Raw genomic sequence first — 17939 nt, forward strand, 5'->3', positions numbered from 1 at the left:
ACCTACATTGTGGTCGTTAGTTAAATGAATGTATTGCATATTGAATTACAGAACTTCAAAGGTATTGTCCCTCAGTTGACAAATTAGCTGTATTTACCAAAGGTTATTCTATTATTCTATTAATCTGCCTGCCTCCTAGAGATGTTGTATGTACTTGTATCAGTGGACAACTGGTCCACTTGTTACAAGAAAAAGGTGCAATTCTTTCAAACAAATGGTGTCCTGGGTCTGAGGCAATGTTGTGCAGAATCCCTGTTGTGAAGTTAGGCATTCTGTAAGGATATGTGCGGTGCCCATGGCGTCAATTCCAAGTAAGGATAAATTGCTGCCATTACATGTTGTAAGGTAGAGTGGGTTGAATGGTGTCCCCCCAAAACTCATATCTACCTGGAACTACCTAGACTGTGAGCTTATTTGGAAATATGGTCTTTGCAGATATAATTAGTTAAGGATCAGAATGAGATGACATTGGGTTATGGTAGGCCCTAAATCTGACAACAAGCATCCTTATAAGAGGAGAAGATGCAGACAGAAGGAGAAGGCCATGTGAAGGCAGAGGCAGAGATGGGAAATGCGTAGTAACAATTCAAGGGCTGCCTGGGACCACCAGAAGCTGGATGAGGAAAGGAAGGATTCTTCCCTATACCCTTCACGGGGAGTGTGGTTCTGCTGACGTCTTGATTTTGAACTTCCAGCCTTCAGAACTGTGAGAGAACAAAATTCTTTTCTTTTAAACTATGCAGTTTGTGGTAATTTGTAATATCAAGTTTAGGAAAAAAATATTTAAGCACTCTGACATGACAAACTTGTCATCAAGTGTCTGGACAGTGTCCTCAAGAGATGACATCATATAAATTTTTAGCTGGGACAGGTTAGGCACTCAAAAGTAGTAGAAGCTAGATGTTTTGCTCATTTTTGCTTTCTTTTGCTTAATCTATACATACTTTTCCATCTTTTTACTTTCTATTGAATATGTGGGCATGGGATTATTGGGCATATAATAACTATATGTACAACGTTTTGAGAAGCTGCCAAACTATTTTCCGAAGTGGCTGTGTCATTTTACATTTCCACCAACAATATGTAGTGGCTTTAATTCTGCCATGTCCTTGCCAACACTTGCTATTACCTACCCTTTTATTATCCTGCTGTGGAGGAAGTGGTATCTTGTTTTCATAAGCATTTTCATAATATATGATGATGTCGAGTATATTTTTGTGTGCTTGTTGGTCATCCATAAAAGATGATGATGATGGCTTTTTAGAGGACATCTTTGTGTTTAGTATAGCTTACTGGCCAGTCAATTATTGTTCATAAGTTGTGCTCAAACACTTCAAGCTGGTAAGACCTTTTTTTTTTTTTTTTAAGATTTTATTTTTTCCTTTTTCTCCCCAAAGCCCCCCAGTACATAGTTGTATATTCTTCGTTGTGGGTCCTTCTAGTTGTGGCATGTGGGACGCTGCCTCAGCGTGGTCTGATGAGCAGTGCCATGTCCGCGCCCAGGATTCGAACCAACGAAACACTGGGCCGCCTGCAGCGGAGCGCGCGAACTTAACCACTCGGCCACGGGGCCAGCCCTCAAGCTGGTAAGACTTTTACGCTTCGCTAATGATCTATGCTTGGTTTCAGAGCAGTTCCAAATTGCAGGTCACTTTCAAGTATTCCCTGGTATTTCCCTCTCACAGGACTGTCTCAGCTTCTCTCTGCATGTGCACACAGTCATGTGGACATCCAGTGATGTGTTCAGTGTGTTGATGACTGTGCCCTCTCCCGGCTCTCCCGTGTCTACGTAAAGCTGTTTTAGTCAGTCATAGATGTCTGTTAACCTTAGCAAATCCTCTTTTGCTTGCCATGTTTTCTGGATTTCCCTGCTAAATACCTGGCAAGTTGGCTACTGGTTGCCCCAACCTGGACCACAGTTCCAGGCTCCTTGAGTCTCTCACTGTTCCCATTATTTGCCCCTGTGATTGCTACTGTTATAATAATTCCTCTGGATGAAGAGTGTTTTGTACTCTGTTGTAATCAAGTGACATCCTCCTTTAATGAGGAGGTTGATTTTCACGGACATCCTGCTGTGGTTAAACTGCCATGTTATAGAGCTAGGCAGGAAAGAGGAGCAACACCAGGCAATAACATGACAGATTTCCATTGTTCATACCCAAAATTCAGTAGTTTTTCATAAATAACTGCATCCCAATTTGGTGAATGCCTTTTGTTGATTTTTGTAACCCTGAAGTGGTTGCTTTAGACGCTTTTTGTGCAGTTTTATTATTGCTTATTCTTACATACAGGGATTGCCAGTTCTCCAGTCTGCCATACTGTAATATGTTTTTAAGACCAGGAGCATTTGGAATAAAAGTTTGTGTTTACTATGTTTAAATTGTTTGTAAAATTTCTAATAATTTTGTTTTACAATACCACTTTATTCTTATTTTTGTATTTATTCCTAAGATAACAACATTATAAATGAAGGGATTATTGGACTCAGATGGTGAATTCTGAGGGTTAAAGTTTTAAAATAAGATATATTAATACCATAACCACAAATGTTGGCATGGAGGGTGTTATTGTCAATATTACCACCATTTCCAATATTATTTTAAGCACTTAATGTAGTAAGATTTATTGTTTCCTCTAGTGACAGTGATTACATTCTCACATTGAAGTGTTTGAAGAAAGAGGGCATTAACCCCTGACTTCTACCATAGGTGTGTCCCTTGTCCAGAGGCAAGACTTCCACCCATAGCAATCGATATGGATGGCTAACTTGAAGAGTTAAGAAAACAAAGGCGAAAGCCTTTTTTTTCAACCAAGCTCAAGCTTATTTGCTAGTTCTGTGTGTTAGGGAAAAAATGAGTCCAGTGGGGGGAAAAAGCCAATATGTTTTCTAAAATGGAGAGTATGAGTTATTTTAGTGATGCTTATTGTACGAAAATGCTTAGTAAGATGAATACTCAGCAGTGTATTCTTTCAAATGTATTGTGCTATTAAATGTAACAGATTAGAATCATAATTTCTACATATGATTAAAAAGCAGCTGTTGTATTTATTCTCCTACACCAAATTCCTCTCAGAAATACACAATATTTATTTAAAAATCTGGCATATTCATTCAAGAAATATTCATTGCATCGTTAATTTTCACATTATGACCTGTATGTTATCAGACTGGTCCATTCTCAGTATTAAGATACTTAATGCTAAGTTTAAAAGAGTCATATGTCAAAAATACTTTGCAAACCTAATATCCAGAGAAGGCCCCAAGATTATAACGTTTATCAGCACTGAAATTTAAACATCTCTAGAACATCAGTTATTACTTCCCAGTGACTTTAAGTCATAAGAAATAAATAGCATTAGAAGAAAGAAAGGTTGCTGACATATACCTACAACCCAAGATTTATTTTTAAAATGAAAGACAAATGTAAATAACTGCTGGACAGTAGATTGTATCCTCTCCTGCAAGAATCATCTTTAGAAGTTAAGCAATGATCAAGAATAGCTTCCACATACAGTAGCCACAAAAGGAAAGCATAACTTATTAAAACAGCATGACAACAGGCACACACGGTCTTGGGAATATTAAATGGTTGAAACAGCAGCATTTCTACATACAGCCCAGAGTTTAATCCAAAATAAGTGTGATTAAAATGTGTTAGATGTTGTAAAATATGCTTGATCATAGAAATAAGAACATTGAGATGGAGATGATGTCAAAAGTAGGCAAATAGCCTGATTATGTAAATATACACACACCAGGGTGAGTTTGAGAGCTATTTGGAAAGCAGAAGAGTAGTCTGATCTGATTTCCAGTTTTTGGAGGCTTAATCTGTCCATTCTGTGGACACTGATTGGAAAGGAGTCAGCGGAGAATTTGGCAGAGTAGATAGAAGTCCACTGTTGTAGGCAAGAAGCAATCTTACTTAGATTAGTTTGATAGTATTGGAAACGAGAGAATTGTTATGGATTGGAGATACAATTTCGAAGTTAGAGCAGAAAGACTTTCTGATGTGTTGAATACTGGAATATATAGCATACAATGAGGGAAAGAGCTGTCAAGCCTGGTGACCAGGTTTTTGGGTGGAGCCACTGGGTTAAATGATCACCAATTGCTGAATTGCTGAATTGCTGAAATGGAAAAGAAAGGAGGAGAAGGTTTGGAGAGGTATAAGTTCAACAACCGGTTAGGATCACGGTGTTTTTGAGATGCTTCTTGACATCCAAACTGAGATGTTAAATGTTTTTCAGATATTTGAGTCTTGAGTTCACAGAGGAGATAGGAACTAAATAAAATATGGCAGACATCATCAGATTTAAATGGCATTCAAAGACATGGGGAGAGACAAGATAATAGCGGGAGTGAACGCAGTTAGAGAAGAGCAAAGAGCAAAGAATGAGTCTTATGGTACTGCAACACTCACAGATTGGTTAAAGGACAAAGAACCAACAAAGGATATTGGAGTGGACAATTAAAGGATACTTGGTTGACCTTCGCTCAAGGCAAGCATGTTTACAAGGGTGGACATTTGTTTTCATTACTAAATCAAGGGGCAATTTTAATAAATGTATTAGTTGTTTTGTAGGTAAAATTCTTTTGAATTTCATATGAGAAAGAAATTACTTCTGTCAGGGGATCACTTTAGAGTTATCTTGAAGTTTCTGCTCTGCCTTTTCTCTTCTTTCAATTAATGTTTTTATCAAAATCATCAATTGAATGGACAAGAGGCAATGCTTGAGTCTCCCCTCAACGTTCTTTTTACTCCATTCAGTGCTGCAAATGCTGGAGCCATAATATGTGGTCTCCTGTCATTATTACCTGGAATACCCTGATTTCTACCATATCCCTGTCAGGCTTTTTATCTATTTCCTTATCTGTGACACCTGTCTGACTCTTTATCACTTCCTTTTTTGTCAGATAATTTGATGTTCTATGCCGCTTATATAAAAGTGAACCCAGTTACGAACAAAGATTAATGAAGTTCTCATTAAAGAGGAACCATTGGAGCTGAGATGTGAAGGTTGAATAGAATTTTAACATGTAAATATGTTATTATATAAATGATTTCATCCTGTCTCATGACAACAGCTTGAATTTGCATTTTTTTTTTAACTCTGGTGGAGGAAGATTAGAAAATCGTTTAAGTCAGATGGCCACATCCTAGTTTAGAGACCCAGGTGATGATAAACTCTCTCTTCTCAGTCGAGTAAATCAGACTTAAAATGTCAGAATACATTTTTCTCCTAATCAAGTGTTTCAATCCTCCCTGCTCATCACATCTACCACTGTGCAAATGAACTTCTCATCTCTTTGCTCGCATAAGTTCCCTATACACAAATAGTTTTTGTTTCTTTTTATTCATTTTTTTTAAGTCTTCTCTCATCCCTTTTCTTCTGCCTGTAATTGTCTGCACCATAATCCAAAGTGAAACTGCTCTTATTTCAACAAATATCCCATACAATGTTTTTTTTCCGATGCTGTGCCCTGAGGCTTCCATTGTGGGTCCTTCTTCTCTACTGTCTTGGAGTTTCAGTGATATTAGTTATGATATCAACTGTCTTCTTGTCCCTCAGTGCCACTTCCAGATCATCGGTCCATGATTCTCTTCACTTATAAATGTTTAAACTCCAGAGCTAGTATCTCCCACCCTTTTCACTTATCCTGGATGCCTATTCTCTTGCAGTTATAGAATATTTTTCTTTACACACTCCCTGGCAATCATCCATAGATGTTAACATCTACATTGAGAACTCTTCTGAGTCTTTGATTTTAAGATCCCTCAAAGTCTTTAAGATTGTAAAATTTTAACTTCCTTTTAGGTTAGCATGATTATCACAAAGCACACAGTTTAAGTTGTATTCCTCTTTTCCTATCATAATATTGCTACCTGTCATTGTTCTTCTTATAACTCTCACCCATACACTAAACTTACCTTTGTTTTTAAAATGGTTCCCTAATTATCAGATTCTCTGACTTTCCCAACATTCTTAGCCCACTCATACAATGCCTTCATCTCCTAAATTGAATTCATTAAAACATAAATGCCTAGTAAAAGAGTACGAAAGAGAAAAAATGCTCTATGGAAGAGGAAAGTTGTCAAAATATAGCCAAACTTGTACTTTTCCAGTGCAGGAAGCCCTGATCCAAAGAATCACTTGGGGCTTCTTTTAGCTCATTCATTCTTCTTATAGCAGGAATACTTCAAAGAAGTCAATGCAAGAGATCTTCAAGGCGTGAATCCAAAGAAAGAATGTCATACAGTTGCAAGATACTTTATCCTCTCTACATAATACACCAAAAGTGTAGGAGTATTCTGAGGATGAACTGGAGCTCCCTTGAGAGATGGGCTTCTCTAACATGATGCATGAATATCTAACATGTGCAATGTAGAATGCCAAGGGGACACTAGGTTTTGTGCTTGTGGCAGGTAATTTTCATGTAAGCTATGGTTTATTCCAAACTGCATATGTTTGCTTATATCTATGTCTAGACTACTGCTGAACAATGGAACTTCCTGTGATGATACATACATCTATCTGCACTACACTGCACATCTATCAACATCTCTTCCGCCGCATGGTAGCACCCAGGCCCATATGACTACAGAGCACACGAAATGTGCGTAGTTCAACTGAACCACTGAATTTTTTATTTTGTTTAATTTAAATTAATCTAAATATAAATTTGCATAGCCACCTGTGGCTAGTAGTTACAATATTAGGTAGCAAAGCTCTAGAGATGTGTCCTTACAATTTTTTGGCATAAACTGAGAGTTTGACGAGCACACTCAGTGTTACCAAAATGGTATTTTCTCTGCCAAAAATCTTATATGTTCACCTATATATGTAGCCTTTTATATTTCTAAGAAGTTCATGTCTCCTCTATCAACAACAAGCAAAACTCAGCAATAACAACAAAATCAAAACTTTCCTTGACTCAGCTCTTATCAGAATTCTTATTTTATGACCTAACTTTACTCGAATTTGGCTACTGACCAAGTCCCTACCTCATTGCAATCTGGATTCTACACTCATCTACATCTTGTTTCAAAAATACTTTTTAAGAGTCCGTCTGTATAGTATTTTTGGCAATCTAGATGAATGACATATTGTGTCTGCCCTTAAAAAGAAAAGATCTAAAGATGAATTTCCTTGGGATGCCATCTTTTATATTTTGAGCATGTGATGTTATCACTTTGCTTTCAATAGATCACAGAACTGTGTCAGCTTCTGAATATTGTCATTCTGTTTGTTACATATCTTAAAGTTACTTTGTAAGATCTTATGGATCAAACATTTACTGTTATTATCACTAATACTGGTTAATTATTATTAATATTGATTATGGATAACAAAAAGAGTGATGTAGAACTTAGTGTTTTACTTCAAATTCATAATCTCATGAAGTCTTAATTATAATATGTGAAATTAATAGAGGAATTATTGTTTAATTCTTAATATGTTACAGTGTTTACAGTAGGCATCCCAAATTTTGAAATTAACCTTGCATGGAAACACTGTATTGGTTAAAGTAAGGCATTCCAGGCCAAGCAAACTGCATGGGAATTAGAAAAGTACGCATACCTGTTGGGCTAGGGTACAAGTTTATGCACATGAGAAATAAGATTGAAGTTTTAGACTGAAAAGATAATTTTGCAACTCCAAAAACAAGTTGGTAATTTTAAATTTCCTAAACTTTCTATTCTTAAAATTAATGTATCAGCTGTTCTGTGTAATATAGTCTAAGAGGCAGATTTAAATCAGAAGGCTTGGGTCTGAGTCTTGGATCTGTTTTGATAAGTTATCTTATTTCCATTTCCTCATCAGCAAAAAGTAAATTATAATAATTCCTGGCATACCTATACTGAAATCTTATTGCCAGAGTCTCATTGGTACAGTGTGAGGTACCATTGACCTCTCCTCTGTGTTGTTGTCACTGATAATATAGGTCTAAGCATCTCTAACCTGCTTGGAAAGGTAGTAAAGCTGTATATAGATGACACTGCTTCCTATAACTCCTAAAATGTTTCCAGAATATGTTTTTTGGAGAGAAGAAGTGGTCCTAAATCTGAAGAAGAATTTCTATTATTCACTGCAAGTCCACTTAATGAAACAGCTGAATGAATGGAGTTCATATGGTCTGTATGTAGAAAGCAGAGCTGTCTCTTTGTGCTTGTTGCATGAGGTCAGGAAATGGAAAATGAGGAAAAAGAGAAGATGTAGGCTTGTCCCTGCCCTTAATTCAGGATTTCCTCCCACTCTGCAGTGAAGGTGGCCTGGTGAGTGTAAGGCTTTTCATTCAGACACCCCTCCTGCCATTGGAGAAGCTGGTAATAGGAAGAACTCAAGTACAAAACTATCTGCATGCGTAAAGAGGGTGGATGTCTCATCCACTAGGGTATTGAGAGAAATATGAGTAAAAGGGGGAAGATATTGCCTAATATAGGTGAAATGATACAAAATTCTAAAAAAATGAAATTACTACAAAAAACTAATAGTTTTTACTGTGGTTTCTTGATAGCAACGTAAAGTATTGAAATAAGAAATTGTATTTACAAATTAAAAGAAATGTTAGAGAACATCCTAAAAATTAGGCAAAATTGCATGTCAGAAAAATAAATGTAAACACATGAATTGAGAACACTGTCTGGTAGGCAGAGCAGTTCAAGTAAGTACTAACTTTCCCCCTAAATACCTAGATGATGTTAATAAGTCAATCGGTGCCCTCGATCTTTTCTAGTTTGTAAAATGAAAGGATTACACTTAGTGATATCTGAATATCAATCTATTTCTAATTTAGGCTTCCAGCTGTTACAATAGCTAAAAATGTCTCCAAGTATCCTATGATACCCAATATTTGGTTCAATGGTAGACATCACATTGCCTTTTCCTCTTGCCTCTCTTTCCACAATAAGGAAATTTGTTGTTAATCACTATGAGCAGCCCTAGATAGAAAAGAAGTTATTAAAAGGAAAACTATAGAAGTAAGAAGGTGAAAATGTAGAAGCAATCCATGCCATTTATCTTAGTGACAGTGGGAAAGGAATATGATCATAAATTGTTTTTCATCTCACCACTTGCCAGCACTACCTTCTGCTACCCATTAACACTTTAGGAATGACTAGTTAATATCTAGCTGTAGTCAATTTTGGGAAATCTATATATTAACCATCTTCCTTGACACAAAAGTCTTCTATATTTAAATACAACCTGAGTACAGATATTGAAAGTGAGGGATGGAGAATTATACAAAACTGGTAAGAGAAGGTTTATAAATCCAAGTTATAAAAAAATTAAAAACCCACAGAAAAACTGTATTCTATGTAATTTTGTAAGTTATTTGTTAATTTTCCCTAAAAATTCTTTATTATAAATGGTACAAAACCATCACAGATGTGTTTGCCAGATTTGAGTTCCTGGCTATTTCCTTGTAAGTATTCTGAAACAATGTCTTTATTTATTAAATAACATGCAATCCATTCAACTTATTCAAATAGCAGATATTGAACACACACAATGTAGCAGGCATTTTGATGTTAAGCTACATCAAAAACTTAAGAATAAGCAGAAAAACAAGACTTTGTTAGTGGCTAAGAAGGAAATAGAATAACGTAAGCAAAACTTAACAATTTAGTAAACCCAGACAATAATTTTGATCATTACTAGTCCAAAAACGTCTAAATCTGTTTGAAGCTTCCATTTTATAAAATATCTTATTAATTAAATGAGAAGCATCAGTTAACTGTAGAAAATAGTTTTCGGAATGAATGGATCATGTTGCTAAACCTGTACTTGTCACTTGAGTTTGATTCTTATCGAAATGATTGGAAGCCCAACATTATAACTCTGTGAACTGAAAAATTCTTACTGTCTCTCAAAATGTTGATTTCACATTTTCATGCCGGCATTTCCTCTTCTTTTTTTCCTGATCTTTATTCCCTGTTATATCTTAAATTTTCTATCAATATTACTCTCTTTTTAATTAATCATAATTCAAAACCCAGCACCTGTTTAAATCTATTAGATCAACAGAACATCTGTTCCCTATCATACCAACTGGCCAATTTCATTTTAAAATGGAAACAACCAAATCTTATTTCTGTTCGTAAATGAAAGGGGGTGCTGATGGGCACAGTTATACGCAACTAACAGGTATTTAATCACTTCATGATACAAAAATTGTGAGTAAGGAATTGCACAGTGTCAGGTTTGGGTAGTAGGGTGGCAATTCACTTGTCGGTTATAACAGAGAGAGTCTATAATATTTCATGATAGGTGTGCGTGTAGTATCTGGCATTGTTTGGGCCAAGAACCCTTGGTCATTGAAGAGGTCTGCTACTTGAAAGATTATCCGGTAGGTCTACAAACAAAACCAGCATAAGGCACGGCCACTTTTGCTTCTGCAGCATCTGAAGATTTTTTTTAAGGTAAGTAGATTTCTCACTTCCTATACACACTCCTTACATTATTATCATATGTAAATGTTCATATTCCATAAAATACTATCTCAAATTCCTATTTAAACTATTTTAAATGCATCTCACAGAATCCCTCTCTCTACTGACTTCAATAAATGGCAACACCACCATTTGAATGAAGAAGGCTCAGTTTTTTCAGTTAAGATTTCTACTCGTTTCTGCTTTTTCTCATTTTGTATTAACTGATCATAAAAGTTTTAATGATTTTTATGGCTTTCAGGGTAAAGTTGAAACTTCTAAATTTTTGCATATGGTGAATAATGATCTGACATCTTCTTAACTCTCTAGCTCACATTCTACTATTTCCTCTCCATTTGCCACTAGATCCAAGGAAATCAGTCGAATTAAGTTTACCTGAATGTGAATGATGATTTACATTGACCCATGGCTTATTTTCTGTCATAACCTTTTCTTCTGCTTACCGTCTTGGCCTGTCATATATTCTTCATTCTTCAGAGGTACCTCATGCTTTATCTTTCTATTCCTTCTGTTCTGATTTATAGAGAATTCCTCCCTTTTTCCAGAGGATCTTTAACATACACATCTGTCCTAGGCATTATTACAACACTCTTGCTATTGTTGAAATAAGTATCATGAGCCACTCACCAGTACTTTCTCAGAACACGTCTGAAAAACAACCCACCCCAAATGAAAATCAGTTTCTGAATCAAGCCACTTAATAAATCATGTAGGTAGATACATAAATGTACGTATTATAAATGCACATGTATATATGGATCGATACACCTATTAAGGTACACATTAAACAAAGTTTTCTATCGCTGTAGTGACAAATTATCACAAAGGTAGTGAGCAGTGGCCCAAAGCAACACAATTTATTATCATATAGCCCTAGAGGTCAGAAGTCCTAAAATCAAGGTGCCAGCAAGGCTGAATTCCTTCTAGAAGCTGTAGGGGAGAAGCTGTTTCCCTGTCTTTTCTAGCTTCTAATGGCTGCCTGCATTCTTTGGCTCGTGGCGCCATCTTCCACTTTCAAAACTACCAGGATAGCATCTTCAGACCTCTCTCTGACTCTGACCCTTGCTTCCCTCTTATAGGGACACTGTGATTACATTGAGCCCGCCTGAATAATCCAAGAAGTCTCTTCACCTCAATATCCTTCACTTAATTACATCTACAGAGCCCCTCTACCATGTAAAGTAATATTTTCATTTGTCCTGGGCATTAAGATATGGGCATCTTTGGAGGAGCCATTATCTGGCCTGTCACATTTAATAACTTTAGAAATAAATGAATAGACATACTAGGTACCAGATAATGTACAGATATTAGTGATATATGGATCCTGATCTCTAAGATCTTTGAGCTCAGTGGAGATGAAATATACATATGAATACAGTAGTCTCCCCTTATCTGCAGTTTTGCTTTCTGCTGTTTCAGTTACCTGTGGTCAACTGTCCAAAATATTAAATGGAAAATTTCAGAAATAAACAATTCATAAGCTTTAAATTGTGCACCATTCTGAGGAGCATGATGAAATCTCTTGCTGACATGCTCCATCCCATTTGGGATATGAATCATCCTTTTGTCCAGCTTATCTGCACTATATATGCCACCCTCTGGTTAGTCACTTAGTACCCATTTGGTTATCAGATCAACTGTCCATGGTATCACTGTGCTTGCATCCTTAATTTTACCTAATAAAGGCTCCAAAGCTCAAGAATAGTGATGCTGGCAATTTGGATATGCCAAAGAAAGGCCGTAAATTGTGTCCTTTAAGTGAAAAGGTGAAAGGTCTTGACTTAAGGAAAGGAAAAAAACTGCATGCTGAGGTTGCAAAGATGTACAGTAAGGACAAAACTTCTATCCTGAAATTGCAAAGAAGGAAAAAGAAACTCGCGCTAGTTTTGCTGTCACACCTCAAACTGCAAAAGTTATGCCACCACGCATGATAAGTTCTTAGTACATGAAAAAACAGTATGTATAGGGCTCATAGTGTCTGAGGTTCTAAGCATTTACTGGGGGTCTTGGAACCTACCCCTTGCGTTTCCCCTACTGTATGTATATGAATATTTATAACAAAACACAAATGTTATCATATGAAAATCCTGAAGATAAAGTGCTGCAGGAGCCCTGAGAATGGATAGAATATTTACAAGGAAGCAAAAATGATGAATTCATAACCTTGTGCTACAGCTGAAGAATGGGTGGACTTTGGACTTGCAGAAATGCAGGAACTGCTAAGTTAGATAAGAGAATAGATAAGTACATTAATAATTTCCACTATTGCTAAGATCGTCAAACCATTATACTTCTGGTCATTTGGAAAGTATATTTCTTTTTATCTAGAGAATTCACTCTAAGTAAATTAAAAAGTGGCTAGCTTGTACATCCCTTTTCTATAAATAATGCTGTGTTAGGATTGTGGCACTATTCCACTTTTCATAGTATGCATATTTTCAATCAACCAGCTCAGCTATTGAATCAATTAAGTAAAATAGATCCTTTGGTTTGCATTTGTTAGTGTTAATATCATCTAAAGTTTAACTCTTTTGTATTACCTTCAAATGAAGGACAATTTCTTGGGTTTATTTAATACGTAGATTATAGAAATGCTGAATGGGCTGATTATTTTCAATATTGGTTAACAGTAATGCTGCAAAATTAATGTCTAAGTCTTCTGCTGATGGATTCAACTATTTTTATAGGACAAATCTATTATCAAGAAAACCCACATATATGATATATAACATATAAACTACCTACAATATACAATATATTAATTACAAAAATAAAAACCTGAATCCAATATACTATATAAATAATAAACCAACTACAGTAGGATTCTTTTGCTATAGTAGAAGCCATTTCAGTTTATTAGTCTTACTAACAAAGGAAATCATAATCATATAGTGGTCAAATTTAAGTCCTATGAATTTAATATATGCTTATCACTGTTTAACTCCATTAATTCTATAAACCATGCTTACGTTAAAATATAGGCTATGGTTTTTAACATTTAAGAAAAGAATGAACTATGGTATTAGGTCAATTGACTAAGTAGCATATTTAATCATGTAAGCTGCTGATTGATAGAATTTGTGCTACATCAGAAACTGATCAATTTTTTTGGAAGAAAAAATGGCAAATTTTTTAAAATAAATTAAAATAATAATAGAGACTCAATGAAATCAGATCCTAACTTTGGTTTTTCTAAAACTATGGCATTGTTGGTTTCCGCTTTCTATTTGAGGAATACAGAGTTTGGATTAACTCATTTTTATAATCTCTTTTACTTCTAAATTTCTCTGTTTCAAAGTTTTAATGATTGTGCTTATATAGTAATAATTAAAACTTAAAGACATTTGAAATTGTGTTATATATAAATATTATAATATATGCTATATCGTATCATATAATATACCATAAATTTACATTTTATAGTACATCAATTGTTTTATAAATAAAATTATTTTTTCCATTACCACATAATACAAGAAAGCTTGCAAGATTTTTCGCTAAATTGAAAGATGATGCTTTGGGAGATTTATTGTTTTTAAATACCGAATTCATATTTCACAGAGTTGCCCTAGAGTGAGCAGTCATTCTCTAAGTACATGGTCAATGAAGTTTCTTCCAGAGCCAATAGAGTATGAGCAAACACAGACAATTTAACACTAATTAATGATTCCTTAAAGTGGGGCTTGAATAACTATGGCTCAATCAGACCAAATCATGTCTCTTGTCTTTTAAATAAAGTTTTATTGGAACACAATCATGCCCATTTGTTTACCAGTCGTCTAAGATCCCTTTTGCACTACAGTGACACAGTTGAGTAGTTGCGACAGAGACCATATTGCCTGCAAAGCCTTGTAGAGAAACAATTTGCCAATTCCTTCTCCGAAAATAGTGAGGAATTAAACTAACAGTTAAAACAGCAACATTGAACAACATAAAGCAAAATGCTAAAGAAACCACGAGTAACAAACGGAACTTGGAAAATGAATAATGTGTATTTTGTACAAGGGATTTTTCTGAATTGAGTAAATTGAGCAGATTCCAAATGTAGAATTACATAAATGAAAATTATTTGTATGTGTATAACATTGGTTATAAAAACAGTCTGGGTTGAGAGCTCTTTCCTATTGTCTGTGAGCTGGAGCAAGCAGTATCACCCATGAGGGCTTGATGGTTAAATACTATGGACAAAACAAGAGTGGTCAGTTATTGACAACGAATGCATCAAAATTCAACAAACCTGAGAAAAACAAAGAACAAAGTTCTTTAGAAAAAAGTTCTAAATCTGAGAATCTGACATCCTGTCTCTGAAATCAGTAAGTTGTTTAATACAGCATAATCTCCAAGTAATTTATAACTGTAAATGTCAAGAGAGGTCCATGACAACAGTCTGGGTTCTGGAGGACTTCTCATCACTTTGCGTAGAGTAGCTCAGTTCAACATGTACGTAAGGCCTTCCTTTGCTGAGCAGTGCCTCTTGCTTTAACAAATCTCATTGCTTTTTGATCAGGGGCCCTTGTAATCTAAGAGTTGCATAGGGCCCTACCCTTGATGTTCCAGCATCCACACCACTGACGTCCTTTCTTAAGTAAGGGGAAGAAATTTGAAGCTAACGCATTTCAATAAAACTTACTGTGAACCCACTCTTTGCTCCATTTGTACTATTTTAATGCTTTCTTTGCATCTAAATTAGGATCCTAATAGTGAACGATATCCTAGATAGTTACTCTTACTGGAAATCTATGTTGGTTTGGGTTTCGACTTTAACTGTGACTAATATGTCAATTTTATTTGTGAAATCCAAGCTATGACCAAGGAAACATAGACCCATTAGGGAAAAGAGAAAGGGGTTCATTTCCTTCCACAATCCAATAGCTATTGTGGCCCACTGAGCGGTGTATTCATTAAAAATTTAGTGGTACTACTACATGAGACAACACCACTTATGTCATGACTTTAGAAATATCCTAGTGCCTTGACCACCTGTAATATAAAAGGAAAAAAGAAAACCATAAGGAAAAGGAAAGGTTAAGAGGTGTAGATGGAAAATTATTTGCTTTTCAGTGAAGCTGACATATCATTTTTATGCAAATTTGTCTTCCCTCTTCCTATTCCACAAGCTATTTCTCTCACAAAAAGATTTTTAGACTAATTGTTGTTATCTGCCACTTGCTAAATCTGTTTTCTAAATTACAAATCAGCTTTCACTGCGGGTGTACTGCCAGCCACTTGTTCCACAAAAGATCTTTGTACTAATTGTTTTATCTGCTGCTTGCTAAATCTGTTTGCTAAATTATACCTTTCATTGAAATAACACCAAAACCTACTCAGGAAGCAATTAGTAGGTATTGACATGTTTTTAAAAAAAGCAGAGCTTATATGCTTTAGATTGTGTGGGAGGGCCTGAAAGATAGATGTACAAAAAAAATATATCAGTCAATGGACTACAAGGCTTTTAGGAAGATACAGTTATTTCACAAACGCATTTTCTAAGAGATTTGTCAAAAGTAGGTCTCTTGATGTCAATGTGCGTAAAACCATGTGAGTATTATGTGAGACTTTGTTGTGTACTGTTATTAAAACTAAATCTTATGGATATCTGTTCTGAATTTAAAATAGTGAAGCTCCTGCCCAGATTTTAAATTTTCATATAGTTACTTCTCCAAATTGCCATTAAGATTTGCTGAGTATATTATGATTTTGCCTCAGGAACAGAAATACTAAGAATTATTCTTGTGATGGTTAAAAAAGGAATAATAAAATGAAGCATATAAAAAACAAGCTTTTATTATGATTATAATATATTGCCATGTTGGATTTTAACCTCCATGAACTAAGATCCATTTATCACTCTTTAAAAATGATATTTATGAAGTCATTTATTCTTGATATGTTTAAAAATCTCTGGAAAACAATCTGTAGCAACAAACCAAAGAAAGTTAAGGAGATTTGGGAATACATGCCCAGTGAATTCTAATATGAGGGGAAAAGGAGCCTCTCATTGCTGACATAGGGCAGAGTTGAGATTCTCTATGAATCACTTGATTTATTCCATTTTGTTGAAATTTCTCTAGTATTTCACATAATGACATATATAAATAACGTAAGTTCTCTCAGTCCAATTGCATTTTGGTAATAGGAGAAGAATTTCTAAATTTCAGGATAAAAACAGGCATCTATGTTCTAGATTACTTTTCCCAATGGAAATTTGTTTAAAATTAATGTTACATATTTCCAACTCACATAGGCAATGATCTTAAACTTTCAAACAACACAATTTTGTCATGGATTCCCAATACATGATAAAACATTCTTTAGCACACAATTTTGTCATGGATTCCCAATACATGATAAAACATTCTTTAGCACAGAATATTATGTATCTATTTGGAAACCAATAAAAATGGGATAAAAAGTTCCCCATTCGAGCATGTCTGTTTGCAGCATGTTTAGCAACATAAATGGTAGATTCATGAGTTAATCAGTGAAAATTAATTTTAAAAGATTTTTATATATCATTTCCTGTGGATTTTGTAAGGAAGAAGAAATATATCCATTATTTTAGAAAGAACATATAATAGATCATTATTGGTGGACAGATTAAAAATGAATCCAGGCTTGAATGATACTAGCAGTATGAACACTTTATTGATGCTCAAAATAAAAACAAAAACAGAAGTAAATTAACAGTGTTTTAATTTTAATTCTGATGAAATATCTGAAAATAGCAATAAGTAAATTGAGAGAAATCAGAGTAAAAGTTTTGTTTTCATTTTTTATTGTGTTTTAGAAGCAGAATGGCCAAATACACACACACACATAAAAAAGATGTATAAATATGTATGTATATATAATTCCCCATCTAATTTGCTAGTTCTTTACTAAATACAAATAAATAATTTAATGATGAGATTCTCCACACAAATGCTAATTCAGAAAAGAATTCAATGGTTAAATTGAAATATAGTTTAAATATGAGAACTAAAATTTAAATTGCTAAATATTATTAGTAAAACGTTACAGTCCTTATTTCTTTGATTGAACGTATAGTGATGCAGCTCAGGTTTACTTAGAATTTTATTATTCTTTTGCTATTTTTATAGATATGTATTATTGAACAATTAGATCGAGTTTTAAAAATAAATTGATCACGCTAGAATTTAAGCATTCCATTCTGTAACACTTTATTCTAAATTACAAAAATAAGTTTATCTAAAATCTGTTGGTCTTTGGTGTTTATTTTTATGGGTACAAAATTTTCATTTATCTTATTAGATAGAAGTGAATTAAATTATAAGGGGTATATGATTATAAAAGTCTTCTCTTTCTCTTAGGTATATTTATAATCTATTAAATTACTCAAAAAATAGTTCACCTTAAAAAAATCCCATTATCTTAACTTTTTACTGTGAAACATCTATTAACTTTGACCTGTTCTACCCTTTCACTAAAACTACTACCTAGAAGGGCACAGGGACCCAGCAG

The sequence above is a fragment of the Equus przewalskii genome, chromosome 27 (assembly GCF_037783145.1).
Source record: "Equus przewalskii isolate Varuska chromosome 27, EquPr2, whole genome shotgun sequence".
NCBI lineage: Eukaryota > Metazoa > Chordata > Mammalia > Perissodactyla > Equidae > Equus > Equus przewalskii.